Below are 21,503 nucleotides of genomic sequence, written 5' to 3' on the forward strand. Positions count from 1 at the left end.
TATGTTCCTGCATTCATTGCCACTGCCCTGGGAGCCGTGGAGGCCCTAATGACACGTTATCAGGGGGGAGAGGGGGGAGCAGGGGAAGGGAGGGGGAATGGCAGTATTTGGGAGTTCTCAGCAGAGCGGGGGCGGGGGGGGGTGGCTATTTTGGAGGGGCCTCTGGCCTTCATCTCCCCACCTCTCCTGGCTGAGACGCTCTCTCTGGCTCATGGCACCACGTGATGAGGAAGCCTGAATGCAGGGCTTCTGCTTATTATCTACCTTCCTACCATATCAGAAGCACCACTAGGAATATTTTTCCCTGGGATAAAAAACAGTTTGGTGGGGTGTGGCTCAGCCCAGGGGACAGCCACCCTCCTGGTCTCTGCCAGCCTTTGGCTCTGCTCCCTTGCTGCCTTTGAGGGCCTGCCATTCCCTCTCTAATCCCTGTGGGGGTAGGGACCAGCAGAAGACTATCATATGGGGCAAGGCCCAGGGCCACCAATGAGAGAAGGCATTCCTCACCCCTAAACCATGCCTGGCTGTCATACCCTAGTAGCATGCGTGTACCATACATCCATGTACCTCAGTAGCACATGTGCACCATACATACAAAATATAAACCCCCACTCATAGTTGAACATATGCATGTGTGCATCCATATACCAGCTCCCCAACAGCCTTGCACTCAACATCCAGTTCCTGTCTTAAGGACATTTCTGTTTACTCTCACGTCCACCCAGTGAGTGTGTATTGAGTGCCGACTTTGTGCAAATGGGTTAGACCATAGTGTGGGGCATGAGGAGCAGCCCAAGACCCAGCCCTTTTCTGTCAGGATTTAACAGTGTGGTGGAGAGGAAGCAGGGCTTTAGAAGTTCTTCCATGAAGTGAGCGTCAGTCCCAAGAGCAATAGAGAACAATGACATTTCAGTCAGTTACTCCGTCAGTCTGTATTTATTAATTGCTCACAGTGTTCGAGGCTCTGAGCTAAGCACTGGCTGGAGACACAAGGATACAAGTGAGGGAGCTCCTCATCGAGCAGAGGAGACAGCATGTATACATATAAGTACATACATAATTCATTAGGAATAAATACAAGGTGGTTATGGGACAGAGGGACTGCTATGAGGAGAGGATCAGAAAAGGTTTCCAGTGAAGAGTCTAGAAGGAGGTACTTGAGCAGTCTTAAAGGAAATCAGGGGGAAATTTAAAAATAAAATTAAGAAAAAAGGAAATTGGAGATTCTAAGAGATGGAGATCAGCAGGCAATACATTCTAAGGGATGGGATGCAAAGGCACGGAGGTGAGAGATGTAGTGTCCTCTGTTGGAACATCACCTTGTCTAGTTTGGCTGGATCACAGAGTCCAAGGAGAGAAATGTATATAAAGACTGGAAAGGTAGGAAGGGGTCAGGTTACGAAGAATGTTAAATACCAAAGAGTTCCTATTTGAGTCTCAAGGCATTGGGGAATATCTGAAGTTTGTTGACGTGATGGAGCCTATACTTTGGAGAAGTTTCCACTCTGGCAGCTGTAGGGAGGAGGGATTGGAGTGAAGAGAGACTTCCTGTAGAGAAACCAAATGGGAGGCAACTGAGATAGTCTGTGAGAGAAGTGGCTGATGACCAGAACCAAGATGGATCATGAGTGGAGAGGAGGGGACCTATGTATGTATGTAGAGGGATGCTGTTAAGAGATAAGCGTCAAGATTTGACAGTTTGATTGAATACATGGAGTGTATGAGAGTAACAAATCAGGGATGATACTGGGGTATCCAACACAGATGTTGGTGCTTTTGATGATAACAGGGAAATTTGGAAAAAGAGTGAGTTTTGGGGAAAAGATAATCAGCTCTGTTTGGCACATGTTGAGTTTGAGGTGCCTAAGGACATCCAGTCTGAAATATCTTCTAGGTTATTGGTGATAAGAGAAAGACTAGAGGTGATATTCAGGGTGTTCCAAAAGTCTTTGTGCATCATTAAGCTATTACAGCTTATTATTAAGCTTAATACAGATTTTTGAAACATCCTGTATAGAACTGAAAACCATCTACCTAGAAATAGTGATTGAAACTATTTGGTACTAATGAAAACACCAAGTGAAAATGTGTAAAGGGAAAAGAAAAGAGGGTTCTAGACAAAGCTTTGGGGTACTGACTCCATGACATGGATGGCGAATTAGCAAAGGAAACTGAAAAGGAATAGTCAATTGGGAGAAAAACAGAAGAGAGCAAGGAATAATGTGAAAACCCAGAGAGGAGGGGGCAGCTAGGTGGCGCAGTGGATAGAGCAGCAGCCCTGGATTCAGGAGGACCTGAGTTCAAATGCGGCCTCAGACACTTGACACTTACTAGCTGTGTGACCTTGAGCAAGTCACTTAACCCTCATTGCCCCACCAAAAACAAACAAACAAACAAAAACAGAGAGGAAAAGGTATCCAGGAGGAGAGGGTGGTCAACAGTATCAAAAGTTACGGAGAAAGGTCAAGGAGACGCTATTGAATTGGGGAATTAAAAGATTATTGGTGATTTTGAAGAAAACTGTATCAGCTGAATGATGAGGTCAGAGACTAGATAGCAGAGAGTTTATGAGACAGAGAGGAAAGCTCACCTAAAATGCAAAAAGCGGAGACACGCAATGTAGATGACTTTCTCAGAGTTTGGCAGAGAAAGGGAGGAGACATAATCTGATAGTAGGATCTAGCAAGGGTTTTTTAATGTAGTGTTTTGTAGGCAGTTTTTTGTAGACAGGGAAGAGACCAAAGATTAGAGGGAGAGTCTATGATGGTAGGTCAATCTTCTAGAGAAGGCGGGCTGAGATGGGATCCAGGGTACCATCGGAAGTGTTAGCTTTGATAGGGAGTAGAAGAGGAAATGTTGGGGCATGATGTCAAGGGGCTAAAATGGGGAGAAGCTGTCAGATAAGCAGAAGAAGAGAAGGCAAATACCCTCAATTTTTGTGAAGTATGAAGCATAGCGCTCATGTAAGAGCGAGGGTATTGTTGCATGCTTGAGGGAAGGAAAGGGGTTTGGACCAGCTTCGGGATGGGGGATGGGATGGAAAATTAATTAGTGGGGAGTTAAAGGACCCATGTGAAAATAGGGAGCATGAATTTGTATGCAACCATGGTTGGGAGACTTCTTTGAGCTCTGTTCAGCAGCATGTGAGCAAGAGCAAGGGAGGAAGATGGTGAGAGTAATTCGTGCTGAGGTTTTGTCAAGGAGTGAGGGAAATAAGATCAGGTAGTAAAGAAATGGAGACTAGAGAGAGGATGGTCTAGAATTGGACTGGTTCCCTGAGGAGTGGAGACCAGGAAACCAAAACCCTGGTGTTGGCCTGGCAAAGAACAGGGAAGGTGGAGAGATTGAAGGTGTCAAATATTGTGCTGCAGACTAAGGGTTATGGGAAGTCAGAATGAGCTTCGATAAATCGAGGAGTGCTTCACACAGGAGGTGAGACTTGAGCCAAGCTCAGAAGACTGGCTGAGAGGAAAAGGGAAGATATTTCAGGAAGAGAAAGCGCCATGAAAAAAAACCAGAGCAACCTCCTTTTCTTGCGCCAACCCCATCCTGCTCTCAAAGGACCCTGTCCTTTGGATGATTGCCCCTTTCCCTCTGAGATACAATGACATTTCAGTGAGAGAGAGAGAAGTGTGGGGTGATGCCTCTTCTAGCTCAGGGGTTCTTAACCTTTTTTTGTGTCATGGCCCCTTCATCTGTTTGATGGACCCTTTCTCAGACTCATATTTTTAAAGGAATAAAATTTTAAAACATAGGATTACCATATTGAATTAAAATACATATGATTGGTTGAAATAGTTATCAAAATGTTTTTTTTTAAATAAATTCACATTCCCCAGATTGAAAACCTGCTTGATTAGGTATGAGAAAGGCCTTGAATGAAGGTTAGACAGACCTAGTTTGAAAGCACCGCGACGACTTGACTTTTCTGAGTTTGGGTCCAGAAAGGAATTCTGTTTGTAGCACCAACATTTTCTGGCTGTTTTGGGGTTTCCCATAGTGGAAACCTTTTCCAACTGGGCTGAGTCTGTCCTTGTCTCTTCCATATCATCCCAGTTTCTCCCTGCATAGGAAGGTCTAGGAGTTTCCTAGACCCTCCAAAGGATTCATTCATTCGCTGATCTTTTGTTTTGTTTCTAATTTGTTAAATAATATTTTCTCTGATTATATGCTAGAACAATATTTCACATTAGAAAAAGTTTTGAATTCCAAATTCCATCCCTCCCTGAAACGGTAAGCAATCTGACACAGGTTATACACAGCAATCAAATGCAATACAATACACTGATCATTTATTAAGCACCTACTCTGTGCATGGCTTTGTTAGACACTGAGGGAGACTTTAAGAAAATTAAGATATGATCTCTCCCCAGATGAAATTGATGACAATTTAAAATGCCTAAAGCTGACAATGAGTAAGACAGTCAGTATGGCTTAGAACCCTCTGTTTACTGACCCCCACTCTCCAAGGACAGAGATCTTTCCAGAGAGCTGTCCTGTTTCCAGCTTCAGAGATCCCTGGCAGTGCCAAAACTAGTGGAGGTGAGAGTTCACAGGAGGGAATCCCCCAGCCAGCTGTCAACTCAGCAGATGGGGATAAGGCAAAGGTCACCTTACCTCCCTTTCTTCACAGTAGGGCTCCTCTACAGGCCTGTTTCCTCCCTGCTTGTTACATATCCTCCCCTCTTCCCTTCCCCCCCATCTTCTTCCCCAGACTGTTATATCCTACCTGCTCCTCTCCACATATCCTTCCTCTGCCTACCCTTGTGGGATGAGGTCATCTGTGAAGCAGTCTCTGACAACTCTAACCCATCGGCCCACTCTCTCTGCTTTGAACTGCTAGAGGGAGAGAGAGGAAAGAATGGTAGAAGCAGAGTCAGGAGGCCACGTTGGAATCTCAACTCCTACACAGACGGTGGACGAACCTTTTCACTTCTTGGGCTTCAGTTTTTTCTTCTGGAAGATGAGGATAATAAGTCCTGCTCTGTGTACTTTATAGGGTGGTTGTGATTAAAGCCTCTATAAACCTTAAAGTACTAGAGAAACGTGAATTTTTATTTTTCCCCACATTCTGATCCCTGATTATATCCAATCCAACGCCAATTTTATAATGCCTTTTATTGTCCCCTAATTGTTTGCTGTTATTATTCGTGTCTCCTCAATTAGACTGTGGACCAACTGAGGGCAGGGGCTCGATTTCCTCAATGCTCTCCCCAAACGCATAGAAATCCTAGAACATTTCTATAGTGCCTAACAGCTAGCAAAACATTTTGCATACATTTATCTTATGTGAGCCTCACCACAACCCCATGAGTTAGGGATTGCAATTACTATTTCTCTTATTTTACAGGTGGGGACTCAGACAGATTAAGTAATTTGCATAAGGTAACATAGGTTGGTCCTTCATTGTTGTCAAAGCGAACCATGACATCAGGGTGATGTCATGACTTGCAGTGAATTGGATTTAAGTGAGGGAGGGCTGTGTCATCAAACTCACTCTCTCCTTCAGAACCATCTGGGTCCAGTGGCAAGATACACATCAGGACCATTGGGGATAGCCCCGGATATTTAAGGCAATTGGGGTTAAGTGACTCGCCCAGGGTCACACAGCTAGACTCTAGGGCTAGTATTGTATCCACTGCGCCACCTAGCTGCCCAACACAGGTAGTAAGCAGAAGAGCTGGCTCCAAATCCCAAATTCTTTTTCCCACTGGTTTCCACCACCTCCCTAACATGTTTGGGTTTTTGTTTGTTTGTTTGGTGAGGAAAGTGTTTTATAAACCTTAAGGAGGATTAGTTTAATTACCACACTACCTCACAAATCTAAAGCAGGTTACAAGAATTCTTCCCTTTCTCCAGCCAGAAAATGCCATTTGTTTCATTGCTAAACAGTCTCACACCAGCAAATGCTTTTATGTGCTTTTCAAAGAGTTTCCCATTCCCTAGCTCAAAAGATCCTCGTAAATAGTTGTCAAGGCAAACTTTATGATTCCTTGTGTTACAGAGAAGGACACTGAGGCTCAGAAAGAGAAAGTGACTAACCCAGGTCCTTGCAGCTGTGGTAGAGCTAGTTCATGAGTCCTTGCCCGGCCCAGGGCTCTTGCTTTCCCAACAGCTAGATAAAGTATCATAGAATCCAAGGTCTTTGGAGTGGGAAGGAGCTCAGGGACCATCTCTTCCCAGGTATACCCTCGAGGAATTCTCACTATGGTACACCCAACTGTAGTAATCCAGCCTTGTCTTGAGGCAGCTCCATCACTTTGGGATAGTTTTAACGATTAGGAAGTTTTTTTTCCTGAGATCAAACCTAAATGTTCCTCTTGAGCACTTCCACCCATCGCTCTTGGTTCTTCCCTTTGAGGACAAACAGAAACCAGCCTAATCCCTGTTCTGTATGCCAGCCTTTTACCCTTTCTTCTCCAGGCTGATCATCCCCAGTCCCTTCAGTCTGTCCTTATGTGACAGGGACATAAGGCCCCTCATCCTCTTGGTTGAGGACAAGCAAGCTGGAGCATCCAATTTACCAATGCCCTTCCTAAACTGTGATACCCAAAACTTAACATAAGATTCCACAGACTGTCTGACAGAGCTAAATGTAAGACTGTCACCTCCCTGCCTGGGGAAGTTTGGCCTCTTTTAATGCAGCCCAAGATCACGTGAGCTTCTTTGTCTGCCACATGACACTGCTCGCTCATAGTAAGCTTTAGCCCACTAAGGCCTACAGTTCTTTTTCAGAAAAATTTCATTTTAACTATTCCTGCACCATCCTGTCCTTGTAAAGTTTTGATTTTTTGAACCCATGTGAGAATTGACATTTATCATTATTGAATTTCACCTTATTAAATTCAGGGTCTAGCCTATCAAGATCTTTGGAGATCCTTACTTTGTCATATAATGTGTTAGTTATCCCTCTAAGCTCTCTGTCATCTGTAAACTTGATGAGCGTGCTATCTGTGCCATCATACAAGTCATTTCGGGGAAACATGTTAAATAGCCAAGCACAGATCCCTGGGGTACTTTCACTGGAGAGACCTACCAAGTCAGCCTTGAGCCATTAATGACTACCATTTAAGTCTGGCCATTCAGCCGGTTCTAAATCCACCTAATTGTATCATCTGGTCCACACCCCTACGTGTTTTCCACATCACAGAATTCTTCCTCTAAAGCTTTGCTAAAATCCAGGTGAACTATACCTATAGCAGTGTCTTGATATATTAGTTTAGTAAGCTTGTCAAAAAAGTGAAAGATGGTTAGGCAAGCTTGAACTGGTCTTCATGAAGATATGCTGACTTTTTATAATCACCACTTCCTTTTGTAGATGTTCATTGGCCATTTTAAAATTATCTGACCTGGGGGCAGCTAGGTGGAGCAGTGGTTAAAGCACCAGCCTTGGATTCAGGAAGACCTGAGTTCAAATGTTATCTCAGACACTGGACACTAACTGTGTGACCTTGGGCAAGTCACTTAACCCTCACTGCCCCGAAAAAAAAAATAAAAGACTTAGACTTGTAAAGGAAAAATAAATTTTCATTTGTTTCAAAAAGATGATGCACTTATTTAAAAAAAATTTTTTTTTTAATTATCTGACCCAGACCTTTACCAGGGATTTAATTCAAGGTTATTAATGTATAGAGTTCATAGACTCGGTTTTCTTCCCTTTTTGAAAAATTGGAATATTTGCCCTTTCCTAGTCTAGTGGTTCCTCTCCCTTGTTTCTGTTCTCTTTCACAGGCATTGATGACTGTGGTTAGTAATCCCATCGGTCAAGCAACAAGCATTATTAAGCACCTACTATGTGCCAGTCAATAGGGATTCAAAGACAAATGAAATTGTCCTTACCCTCAGTGAATGTATATTCTGTGGAGCAGATGACATGTACATATATAAGTACACTTAGTATATATATATGAAAGAGTTATGTTATTTTGGGGGAGTAGTCTTTAACAGCCGTGGAACTCATGAAAGGCTTTATGTAGGAGGTGGCATCTGAGGTGATTTGGAAGGAAACTAGTAATTCTACCAGTTAGAGGTGAGGAAAGAGTATATACCAGGCACAGGGGACAGCCTTTGCAAAGGCACGGTGATAGAAGATGAAATGTCATATACAGGGAATAGGAAGTGAGGCCAGTTTGGCCAGAGGGTAGAATCCATGAGCAGGGATGATGTGTGCATTTAGCCCGGAAAGCAAAGCTGGAGCCAGATTGTGAAGGGCTTTCAATGGCTGAGATCTCTGTACTTCATCCTAGGGATATTAAGGAGCCACTGGATTTTAGTGAGCTAGGGAATGACATGGTCAGGCTTAAACATTCAGACTGTCACTGCCAACTATATGGTTGGGGGTTGGATTGGAGAAGGTAGAGACTAGAGGCAGGAAAACCACTTAGAAGGCTATTGCAAAGGCCCAGGGAAGCGGTGCTAGAGTAGCGTGCTAGGATGTGCTAGGATGATGGCCAAATGAGTGGAGAGAAATAGATGGATATGGGAGGTGTTATGGAGGCAAGACTTGGCCAACTAGTTGATTATGTCTGGAGAGGTAGAGCAAGGGAGAGTGATGAGTTGAGGATGACTCTAAGGTTATTACCGGGGTGACTGGAAGAATGATAATGCAATGCCTTTAACAGAAAGAGGAAAGTTTGGAGGATAAAAATGAGTTCTGTACACGTTGAATTTGAGATATCTATAGGATATCCAGTTTGAAATGCCAAGTAGATATTTGGTAACGCAGGGCTAGAGCTCAGGAAGAAAATGAGACCTGGATATCTAAATCTGGGAATCACCTGCAGAGAGGTGATAATTGAACCCATGGGAGCTGACGGATTCTAGTAGTTCCTTCAGTGCCTAAGAGTGTAGCTCATCTCTGCCAGATGACTCAAATTCACCAAGAGCAACGAAGTGTTCTTTTCCTATCTCCTTATTTCTCTGTGCTTATCAACTCCCAGGTAACTACTTTCATTCTGTCTTTTCCCATGCAGAAGTCGTTCTCCTTGACAGAGAAGGCAGAAGCAAAAGTAAATTGCGCGGTTGGGGGAGGCAGCTAGGTGGGCAGTAGATAAAGCACCGGCCCTGCATTCAGGAGGACCTGAGTTCAAATGCAACCCCAGACACTTGACACTTACTATCTGTGTGACCCTGGGCAAGTCACTTAACCCTCATTGCCCCCCAAAAAGGTGGGGGAGCACATTTGATCAACTCTGCTTTCTAGCATCAGTTATCATTATCCCACCCACCCCTGAACCTGAAGTCAGGAAGACCTGAGTTCAAATTCAGCCTCAGACACTTACTAGCTATGTGACTCTAGGCAAATCACTTAACTTCAGTTCGCCTCAGTTTTCCCAGCTGTAAAATGGATATAGGAACAGAACCCACCTTGCAGGGTGGTTGTGAGGATCAGATGAGGTAATACTTGTTAAGCTCTTAGCACAGTGCACAGCACACAGTGGGCACCATATAAATGTATGCTCCTTCCCCTTGTACAGTAGTCCTAGCCCTTCTCTGCCTTCCCCTTTCCCTTAATAGAGCATAAAAGACAACCAAACAATCAGCCCCTTTTTGGTTGTCCTTAGCTCAGCTCGTTTTGACCTTTAACCCTTGTCACTATTTTTACAGGACCATGACACACTCTTACACTTGTGTTGCATTGCTTGTTCTTGCTTCTATCTTCTGTACTGTAATTTTTAAAAAACCAAGTTGATTGATGAATTCCTTGTGCATCCACATAGGTCTCGTCAAACAATTCCTGGTTTTCCTCCTCACTGGAATTGTTTCCTTTTGTGCATTCAGTATTTCATTTTTGAGAGTTCCTCTTCCCTCCTGCATTTATTTCAGTAGAATTTTTTCATCTATGATATTCTGCCTGTTCTTCCTCTAAACCCTTTGAAATTTGCTTTCTAAAAATCTAGGGCTTATAAGTCAGTCAATAGGCATTTATTTGTTTCTTTGTTTTTTTCCGGGACAGTGAGGATTAAGTGACTTGCCCAGGGTCACACAGCTAGTAAGTGTCAAGTGTCTTGAGGCTGGATTTGAACTCAGGTTCTCCTGAATCCAGGGCCAGTGCTTTATCCCCTGCACCATCTAGCTGTCAGTAGGCCTTTATTAAGGGCCTGCTGTATGCAATGAACCTTGCTAAGCACTAGGGATACCAAAAAAAAAAATCCAAACGTGGTCTCTGCTCTCGGGGAGCTCACGATTTAATGAGGGTAATGATATGCGAACAACTATGTACAAATAAGATATATGAGAGGGGGAGGGAGAGGAAGAAGGGAGAAAAAATTGAAACTAGAAATCTTATAAAAACAAATGTTGCAAACTATCTCTATATGTAACTGGAAAACAATAAAATACTTTTATGAAAAAAAGTAAGATATGTACAGGACAAACTGGGATAATCAACAGAAGGAAGGTATTTGGGGTATGATGGATTGGGAAAGGCTTCTTGTGGAAAGTAGGATTGAAGCATCCTCTTTTCTATCACAAAGTCTAGGAGGGAGCGGTCACTTTCCCCCAGGATTCCCAATTTCCACCCCCCAGCAACCAGTTCTTCCTCTCTGTTAGTAAAAATCAGAGCCAATATACAATGTTCCCCTTGTTTTTCCTCTGTCTTTTGAAGGATGAAATTATCATTAAGACAAGTCAAGAAATGATTAGCTGCTCTGCTTGTGGCTGAGAGAACTCTAGCAGATGGCTGGATAATTGAAGTTCCCTATCACCACTCTATAGCGTGCCTCCTCTGTGCTGGGCTTAGGATCTGCTCCTCTCCAGATTCTTTTTCTTCTTCTTTCTGCCCAGGTGTATGTCTCTGTATGTCACTGACGAAGTCCCTTCTGGTTTTTTCTCCCTCCTCTGATGGTCACACGAACGCTTCCACATTCAGGTTCCTAGACTATCCTGGACTATACTCAGCTAGTATACAATGTCACTCCCAGTGCCATCTTCCCACACTCACATCCATCTTGTTTCTTTTGAATAAGCTGTACCTGTTGGGAGTCATAGTCTAGCCATGGGTTTCCTCCCCGCACATCTTTGGAGCACCATTGAGAGAAGATTTTCCATCTGTGTATTAGAACCTCTAATGCTTATGGTGCCTCAGGCCAGTGCAGAACCGGAGCCCTGTAGAATAGGACTTGACTAAGATCCCATGGGCAGAAGGCTGTCTGTTATGGAAGGAACATTGGACCTGATATCGGGGAAACCATGAGTTTAAATCTTGACTCCGACACTTACTGACTATAACATTTGGCAAATCATTTCACTGCCGTGAGCCTCAGTTTCCTCCTCTATAAAGTGGGGATAATGACTATAGTACCTCACAGGGCTATTGTGAGGACAAAATGTGATTGTGCTTGTAAAGTACTTTGCCAACCTTATCTACAAGGATTAGGTATTATTGGTGGAAGAGTGGATGAGTCTCCCAGCCCCAGGAATCCTCATTTCCTGCCTGGTTCTCTTTCCACTACAACATGAGAGGCACCTACTTTGGTTTCTCTTTAAACTGTGGTCTCAGACAGACTAACTTCTTGGGATGGAGAGAGGAGAGGAAAAACGAGCTTTGACTGTGACCAAAACAGTTGAGGGCCTTTAAGGCTGCTTGAGGACAAACAGGGGAAAAAAGAGTCAGAAGGATAAAGGTAGGAGGTTGGTAGGAAGTAGTGTCTCTGACTGGTTGAATGAGTCAATTAGAGAGAGCCCTGGCCTATGATCTTGGGCTTACTCCTCATGTGGGCCCATTAGTTTTGTTCTGACTTCTAGACCCAGGGGTTTTTTTTTGGGGGGGGAGGGGTAGGGCAATGAGGGTTAAGTGACTTGCCCAGGGTCATATAGCTAGTAAGTGTCAAGTGTCTGAGGCTGGATTTGAACTCAGGTCCTCCTGAATCCAGGGCCGGTGCTTTATCCACTGCGCCACCTAGCTGCCCTTAGACCCAGGCTTTAATCCTAACTACAGACTGTGCCCCTAACTCCAGCCAGATGCTGTTCAAGGGTACCCACTGAACACAAGGAATACTAATGGAGAGATTATGGGTGGCTCAGTGCAGTACATTCTGACTGCTAAGAATGCAAGTGCTGCTGAGTGGAGGTCAAAAATGCTATCTTCTTATGTGAATTATGGAGCATATGGGAGAATTCCTGAAATGATATGATGAATCTGACCAGGTAGGACAGAGGTTCATAAACGTGGCCTCCACAAACCCCAGACAGCTCTGTGGATAATTTTGAGATCTTTGAATTTTTATATTTTGATAACTGTAATTCAGTATGATCAATTTCCTTTGTAATCCTATATTTATTTTATGAATTTAAAAACATTTGGAGAAGGGAAGTCCGTAGGTTTCACCAGACTGTCACAGGGGTCCAAGCCACCAAAAAAGGGTTAAAAGCCTCTGATTGATGAAGAAAGGAAGGAAAGAGACACAGGAATAGGTGACAGAATTTTTCAGGAAGCTAAGGGCTTGTCATCTGGAGGAGGAACAGCAGTTTCCTAGGAATAAACCTTTCTGCCCCTTTCCTTTTCTCCTTCTCCATCTGTCACCTGGAGTGCTTCTCCCCATGGCCCAACTTCACCCACCAGTGATGGCCTCATGATTGTTCCAGCTCAGCCTCCCCCTATCAAGAACCTCAGGAGGGCAGCAGCAGCAGCAGCAGTAGCAGCAGCAGCAGCAGGCAGGAAGATAAAAGAAGTGGTGGTGACCTGGTTATAGTTCATCATTTGGTACAAAAACCAGCTTTCTCTAGATGCTGAGGTAGGGCCACTCAGCTTCATAATTGCCTTCCATCATCTGATAGGCATCCCAGCCCTTCTCTTTCTCCACCTGTCCTCTCCCCTTTCCTGGAACAGATGCCAGGATCACCTGGCAGACCCTCAGGAGTGCTCCTCCCCTGCCCCCAAAACACACATGTATAAGCTATTCCATGGTGAGGCCACATACTTGAGGGACTCTCCTGTGCCAGGGACCCTGAGGATGGAGAAATGTGCTATAGAGGGTTTGGGATCTTAGGATCTGGGTTGAAATCTAGCTTTGCCCACTTACTACTTGGATGAATCACTTCAACTCTATACGCCTCAGTTTCTTTCTCTGTAAAATAAAAAGGTTGGGCTAGATCAAGGATTCTTAATCTGAAATCTTTCAAGGCACCCATGAACAGATTTCAGGGAGTCCATGAGCTTGGATGTGAAATAAATAAATAGACCATAGATAGATAGATATAGATAGATGAACAGATAAATAAATATATATATGTATATATATATTATATATGCATATATATTTTTAAATTTTTACCAACCTCTAACTGACACTTAGGAGTTTTTGTTTTTGTTTTTTGTCAGGGCAATGGGGGTTAAGTGACTTGCCCAGGATCACACAGCTAGTAAGTGTCAAGTGTCTGAGGTCAGATTTGAACTCAGGTCCTCCTGAATCCAGGGCCAGTGCTTTATCCACTGCGCCACCTAGCTGCCCCTTAGTATTTCTTTTAATTATTTAAAAAGATTATTCTGAGAAGGGATCCATAGGTTTTAGCATATTGCTGGAAGGATCCATGATACCAAAACAGCTTAAGACCTCCTCACCTAAATAACCTGCAAAGTGGCTTCGTGCTCCAGGTCTAAGTGTCCTTGCGCGCCCGCTCAGAAAGCTTTTCTGAATAATCCAAGCCATCACAGCCTGATGGGCAACTCTATGGAGCTGTGATTTCCTCAGTGTGGGTAACTTCCTCCACCACTAGAAATCTCAGTCAGGCTGTGACCTAGTAGAGAAGTCTGAGCAATTGCTTAGGGCCTACAGAGTTTAAGTGACTTGTACATGCCCAGTGAATGTGTGGGCTTTGAACCTAGGCTTCCCTGTCTACAGAGACACTTGGCAGCCATGTCCTCAAAAATATCTGAAAGGGGCAGCAAATTCAGTGGAGTCTGATGGCAACAGCCTCTGCCCATCACCTCCGTCCGTAGCCCAGAAAGCGACCAAAAGGCCCTGACAAGGAAAAAACATCCTGGAGGTGCAGAGGAAGGCAAGGATAGTAGCCAAGATCCGCATCCTGATTTGTTGATTGAACAAGTATTTAATGAGCAAGGTTTTGTGTCCTAAGGAGATGGAGAGGAAGGAAGAAAGGAGGGAAGGAAGGAAGGAGGGAAGGAAGGAAGGAAGGAAGGAAGGAAAGGGAAAAACAAAAGGAGAGAAAGACCTGCCCTTAAGGAGATTACAATCTAGTGGATAATGACACAATATTTACTAGCTTTTATACAGCCCTTTAGAGTTTTTAAAACATTGTCATAACAGCTCTATAGGGAGGGATGTGTAAACATTGGAGGCAATTGTAGTGGAGTGACTTGCTGTATGACTTGAAACAATCACCTTCCCTCTGTAGACCTTGGTTTCTCCATCTGTAAAATAAGAGAGTGGGAGTAGCTGATCTCTAAAGTCCCTTCTAAGCATAATGATCCAGAGACTCCATTTGATCATCTCTCTTGTAGATGACAGACACTGAGATGAAGTGTCAAATAGCTGCTGGTCAGAAGGAGGAATTGAACCTAGCTCTTCAGAAATCCAATGTCCTCCCTGATTTGCCATAGTGACTTTCTGGAAATGACGCGAATAACCTAGTACAAGACAAAAGAAGAAGCAAGGCAGCACAGCAGATGGGGAGGGCCAGCTTTGGTGGCAGGAAGGCCTAGATCCAAGTCCCCTCTTGGACACTATGAACTTTGTGACTAAGAACAAGTTTGAACCTCTTAGCACTCTGGGCCCTCGATAAGATGGAGGAGTTGCTGATCTGTGTGATAGAGGGGATTTCTACAATAGGATGTCCTTATACCAATGAAATCATGGGTCTGGACCCCATTTCCCTTCCTCCCCAAAAAGGCAGTATGTGGTAATTAGCAAAGAGAGTTCAGGAGAAAGAGATCATTTCTGCCTATAGGGATCAAGGAAAGGTACTTAGAAAAGGAGGCACTTCAGCTGGGCCTACATCAGAGGATCTGAGTTGAAATTCCAAGCTTTGCCACTTACCCCCTGTAGACTTCATTTTCCTTACCTCTAAAGTACTGGTAGAATATCATCTCCATGGCGCATATCTTACTCTTATCTTTATATGTCCAGCACATAGCACAGTGCTTGGTACACTATAAGCAATGAATAAATGTTTGTTGCTTTGAATTGAATTGACCAAGTTGAACTGGATGATCTCAGAGGCCCTTTGAGCTCTGAATTCTAAGGGTGGGTGATCCTACTCAGTTTTCTTCTGTTAACCCAAAGGGTCTCCTGTCTTTGGAGTAAAATAAACTTGTCCTTGGGGCTGTAGCCAATATTTTACAGCTTAAAGAAACCAGGGAAAGCAACATGGCACCCAGAGAGAAACAAGGAAAATGTGGGTTGTGTTCTGAGCCATCTCCATCCTGAGGCATTTGAAAGCTTGAACACCAGTTTCTTATGTGTCCCAAAGGGATAGGAACTAGACCTGTGATATCAATAATATAGAGAACTCTTAGAGGAAGAAAATCCTCTCTGTTAGTGTAGATTGGCATTTTCTCTGCATGTTCTATTCTAGAGCTTCCCAGAACAGTGACGGGTTAAATAACTTGCCCAGGGTCACATAGCCAGAGTTGGGACGTAAGCTCAGATCATCTTGGCTCAGATTCCTGCTCTCTATCCATCACACCCTACTGACTTGTTGGTCTCATAGCTAGTAGAAAAGTCTTGTGTATCGTGGCACATATGTTGGGAACAGCAGAGAACAGGAGGGGAAAGGGGAGAAAAGAAGAGCTATTGAACTTTGATGTGTGGGTAGGAATCAGGGAAGGTGAAAGGTGAAATTCTCAGTTTTAGATATTGAACTCTGAAAGGATAGGGTGATGACTGTGACCTAGTCTGGACAAAGAGACGGTGGGACAACCAGCTGAGGAGAAGGAGGGTGGCACAGCCCCCAGTGCCTCAGGCATCAAGCTGCTCCAGCCACAAAGGGTGGAAGATGAAAGACAGAGTGGGGAAGGTGCCAATATTCTTAATTAAAATCAAGAGCTTGGTGAAAGAGACCGATAATCAGGTTGGTCAGGGCAGATAGTTTGCGGTAGGCATCTTGCTCCCACTTCCCATCAGTACTGAAAGCCCATTAGGCAGGGATCTGGGTGCCACATTCTCCTCATTAAGGCGCTGTAGCTTGTCTGTCAAAGGTGCTTTATGGGGAGACAACACTATGTCCTGATGGTCTGTGTATGCAAATCCTGACATCATACGCATTCCTCACCACCCTCCATAATTGAGATGTCACAAACCTTATTTGTGACTGGGGGCACAGGGGAGTTAAGAATATCGCAATGAAGTAACAGTAACAGGGCCTGCCTTTTCATTTGGGCCCCCCTGGAATACCCTCTGTTTGTGTGTGTGTGTGTGTGTGTGCACAGGGTGGGGCATCCTACACCAGGAGAGATGAAATGGTGACTTATATCCCCTCTAACCTCCACCCCCAGAATCCAGAGAGGGCCAAGACTCCAGGAAGCTGGGCTCTTTGGTAAGGCAGAGAAAGCCTTATGTCCTGGCATGACATAATGGACAGTCTGTTTTAGAGGTACTTAGAGTCAGGAGAATCGGAACATAGTAGGTGCTTAATAAATGTTGATTGATTGGGAGAGCTGAATTAGAATTTTGCTTCCTGTATTTACTAGCAGTGGCTCTTTTTACTCTCTGAGCCTCAGCTTCCAACATTGGTAAAATGGAGGTCACGAGATCAGTGACCCAGGAGTCCCCTTAGAGATCCAACCCTGCATTTCCTTATATGGATAAGGAAACTGAGGCCTACATAAGGTTAGCAACTTGTTGAAGTTACAAGTTACAGTTATTAAATAGCAGGATTCAAATCCTCATATCCAAGACCACTGACTCTAAACCCAAGTGTTCCTTCCATTGAATCATACCTGTGATACCTACAGGGTCAAATGAGACAATATAAAGTGCTTTGTAAACCTTAAAGTACTGTGTGTTACTGTTCATTCATTTTCAGTTGTGTCCAGCTCTTCCTGACTCCATTCAGGATTTTCTTGGCAGAGATACTGCAGTGGTCTGCCATTTCCTTCTCCACCTCACTTTCCAGATGAGGAAACTGGGGCAAACCAGGGTTAAGTGACTTCCCCAGGGTCACACTACTAGTGTCTGAAGCCACATTTGAACTCAGGAAGATGAGTCTTCTTGACTCCAGTCCCTGTACTTTTTTCACTAAATGCTATATAAATTACTATTATTAAATATTATTATTTTGTATTATTAAAATTACACTGATTACAATTCTTTGAGGTCATAGGAAAAGTTACCTGTCATCCACAGCCAAGTTGACTCATCTCTACTTTGCCTCAGTTTCCTCATTCCCCATATGAGGATGACTAAATCTGGCCTGCCTGGCCAGGCTGTAGTGAAGCACAAATGAGCCAGCAGATGGGAAGATGCTTTGAAAAGCTACAAAGCTTATACACATGTGAGGTTATTTGTCATTAATTTTTTTTTTTTGGTGGGGCAGTGAGGGTTAAGTGACTTGCCCAGGGTCACACAGCTAGTAAGTGTCAAGTGTCTGAGGTCGGATTTGAACTCAGGTACTCCTGAATCCAGGGCCAGTGCTTTATCCACTGCGCCACCTAGCTGCCCTATTTATCATTATTATTAAATGGCACAAAGCCGGTTGCTTATCTGAAGCTAAGGCATCATGGAGGGAGAGCTGTCCCTGGGGACCAGGACTTGGAGGTCCCAGACTTTGGGAGAAGCTGACTAGGTTACCTCCCTGGGCCATCCTAATCTTTTCTTGCTCTCAACCCCTGCTTGTGTTTAGAGTGTTCTTATACACTCTCCGTCATGTATTGTGTACAGATGCTGGTCTTGTTTCCTAAACTAGACTTTGAATTCTTCCAGGGCAGAGACGGTGGCTTCTATGTCTCTGTTTCCCGTAGAGTCAGTCAGCTAGCATTGATTACATATACACTCTGTGCCAGATACTGTGCTTAGAGGACCGTGCACATAGTAGGCACTCAATATATAATACTTACAATACACGATAAAATAAATTCCCCCTTTCATGTATTCCACAATCCAGCCAAACAGGGCTTGTTGCTGTTCCCCACACAACATTCCATCTGTGGTTTCCATACACTTGCACAGGGCTGGCCCCCATGCCTGGAGTGCACTCCCTCCTCACCTTGACCTCACAGAATTCCGAGTTTCCCTCAAAACTCAGCTCCAATACTACTTCCCACAGGAAGCCTCTCCTGATCTCTACAGATGCTTGTGTCTGACCTCCCAAATGAACTTGGTTTTGCTTTGTATATGTGTTTTGTATGCATTCATATGTATGCGTATTGTTTCCTCCTGTAGATCCGAGCCCCTTGAAGCGAGAAGCTGTTTTCATGTCTGTCATTGTACCCCTAGTGCCTAGCACGGTGCTTGGCAAATAGTAGACACTTAATCAACGCTTATGACTTTAAGGTTTTACAAAGCAACCTGTAAGGTGTTCGTTCTTCCCCCTGCTTTGGATGAAGGGAGAACATTGTCAGAATCAAGACCCTGACTCGGGTTAGATCCTGACTCGAAATGCTGTTCTTTTCACTACACTGAGTTTTGTTGGTGATTGATTAATTACTCAGTTTATGTTCCTCCCTCCCAGAGCCTTGCTCTCTGTTAGAGAATTCCTGCTAAGGTGCTAATGGCTGCTAATGGGCTAATGTTCCTCCCTCCACCCCCACCAACCCAGGTAACCTTTGTGCACTTTAAGCCTTTATTGCCTTAACACAAAGGAGTGACTAATGGTGGAAATTTCAGGCACCGTGGTAGACTGGTGAGAGAAATACTGGGTGTATATGTGTGGGGGCTGCAGATGGGACATTCAACACCTCTTCGAAATAATCTGCATTGTTATCGTCTCTATTTAGGGTTGGCCTGGGCTTAATTAACATGCCCACCAAATGATGCAGTATGAGTAGTAGCACTGGACTGGTGTTGGAGGGAAAACTGCCATGGTTCTGGGTGATGTTGATTATGGTGCTGGGGGGTGGGGTGGTGACCATTGTGTATGTTTTTTGAGAAAGGGGAGGACATGGCCACAATGCTGAGTTGGAAATGTCCTTGATGTTGGATGTTCTACCACGTTGGGGGATGAGAGTTGTGGTGTTAAGTGGCACACTCTGTGTGGGCAATGGTTGTGGACTTGCACAGGTAGTGGTTGAGATATTAGAGAGGTTATGATTTCAGTGTGGGATTAGAGATGGCTGTGGTGTTGGGGGTGGGGAGCAAGGGATGTTATGACTGGACAGCGACCAAGCATTAGAGGGCAGTGGTTTGAATTTTAGTTGGTTCAGAGGTGGCATTGTTAGGAAGTAAAAACTCTGATTTTTGGAAGTAGATGATGATCATCTTAGACACTCCAATGACCAGAGTGTTAGAGGGATACCATGTATACTGTAGACAGTATTAGGTCAATGGTATTGAAGGAGCTTAATAAATTGATTGGGGGGGGGGCGGGGCAATGAGGGTTAAGTGACTTGCCCAGGGTCACACAGCTAGTGTCAAGTATTTGAGGCCTGATTTGAACTCAGGTCCTTCTGAATCCAGGGCCAATGCTTTATCCACTTCAGCACCTAGCTGCCCCTAATAAATTGATTTTTAATATCTGGAAACTGCCTCTCAGAATTTTTACTCACCACAGTGGAGAAGACAAAAGGAATTGTGCTTCCAGTTTCATTTTTTCTAGCCACCTTGACAGAATGCGTGGATTATACCACTGGTGGAACAGGCCTTAGCCTTTATGACTTTTGGGGAATTGGGGATAGAAAAGCCTATAAAATAAACTCCATGTTAGGATCCCATCAGAACAAGGAAAGAGTACAAAGTAAACAGAACGACTTCTCGATCACTTTTGACCCTAAGCTCTCCATGGAGGCACCAGTAGATTTTTTTTTCCCCACGTTACTTACAATCACTGCTTGTAGGAACTCCAGAGGGGAGTCAAAATTCACTCTTCTAATCAGAGCAACACCCGCCCGCCCTGCCCCCACCCCCCCAGGTACCTCGATCAGTTCTATTTCAGGATCCTACCTGAAATATACTTGCACAGGCTACTGGCAAATTTCACTGGCAATCCTTAATTGATCCCCTATCCCAGTCCCCACAGAAGATATTCCAAACATTTTCTTCTCTCCTTAAGCCTCCTACACTTTCCCCCACTCCCACTTTTCTTAGCTGAGGACCTCTTATTTACTAGGGAAATTAAGGCCATTTACCTCGAGCTCCCTTTTCTCCCCTTCTCTTCATCTCTAAGCCCCTTGACATCATCCTCCACTCCCTCTCTCTCTCCTTTCCTGTAGGTGCTGATAATGAGGTGGTCCTTCTCCTTGCCAAGGCCAGCTGCTCTGTCCTGTTGGTCCAGTCCCCTTTCATCTTCTCTAGCAGATTGTCCCTTCGATCACCCCCACCTCTCCAGTCATTCAATGCCCAAATCTCCCCCATCTTCAAAAACAACAACCTCTAACTCTTCTCTCTCTTCAGGCTGTCAGCATATATCTTTCATCCTTTTCTCAACCAAACTCTTGGGAAACTATGTCTCCGTTCACTGTTTCCATTTCCTCTTCCTTGTACTCACTCATTACAACCCTTTGCAATCTAGCTACCAGTCTCAACAACTCAAGTGAAACTGATCTCAAACCAAAATTATCCCAAATCTCTCAACTGCCAAATGTAATATTTCTCAGTCTTCATCCATCTTGACCTCTCTGTTGCCTTTGATACTCTCAACCCTTCTCTCCTCCTGGATCCTCTCTTCTGTTATCAAATGAGATACTATTTGTAAAAATGTTTCACACGGTGCTTGGCACATAGTAGGTGCTTAATAAATGTTTGTTTCTCCCCTTCCCTTCTCTCTGAGTTGTCATAATGATACTCTCACCTGGTTCTCCTGTCTAACCATCCATGGCTTGCCCCCTAACTGTGCCCCCAAGGCTTTGTCCTTTCTTTTCTCTCTCTACTTTTTTCTCAACCTCATCAGCTCCCAACAGTTTACTTATCTCTGTGAAGGCAACTCAGATCTAGATATCCTAGCCCAAGTCTCTCTCCCCTGAGTTTCTATGTCACGTCACCAACTGCCTATTGGACATTTCAAACTGGATGTCTTGGAGATAACTTAAACTCAACACGTTCAAAACAAACTTCGATATCTTTCCCTGTCAAACCCACCCTTTTTCCAAATCTCTATTTTATTTCTGCCAAGGCGCCACCATTCTTGCAGTCTCCCAGGTGTGGAACCTTGGTGTTATCCCTGACTCCTCACTGTCCCTCACCCCAAATGTCTCCCAGGTCTAGAATGCACTATCTACCTCATGACCTATGGATGGAATTGCTCACTTCCTTCAAGAAGCAGTGCAAGCATCACCTCCTATATGAAGTCATTCCTGGGCCCTTCCCCTGAAACTCTCATTGTCTTCTTTCCTAACTTCCTTACATTCTTTATTTGCATTTCTTTTATATTTATGCTGTAGATAGTTGTATATG

The 21,503-nt window shown here is 44.2% G+C and overlaps 1 protein-coding gene across 9 annotated transcripts in view; it reads left to right on the plus strand.

Moving 5' to 3' along the window:
* RAI1 (retinoic acid induced 1) overlaps positions 1 to 21,503 on the plus strand; it is a 322,326-nt gene that overhangs the window by 219,324 nt on the left and 81,499 nt on the right. The window lies entirely within an intron of this gene.

The sequence above is a fragment of the Dromiciops gliroides genome, chromosome 1 (genome assembly GCF_019393635.1).
Source record: "Dromiciops gliroides isolate mDroGli1 chromosome 1, mDroGli1.pri, whole genome shotgun sequence".
In the NCBI taxonomy this organism is placed as follows: domain Eukaryota; kingdom Metazoa; phylum Chordata; class Mammalia; order Microbiotheria; family Microbiotheriidae; genus Dromiciops; species Dromiciops gliroides.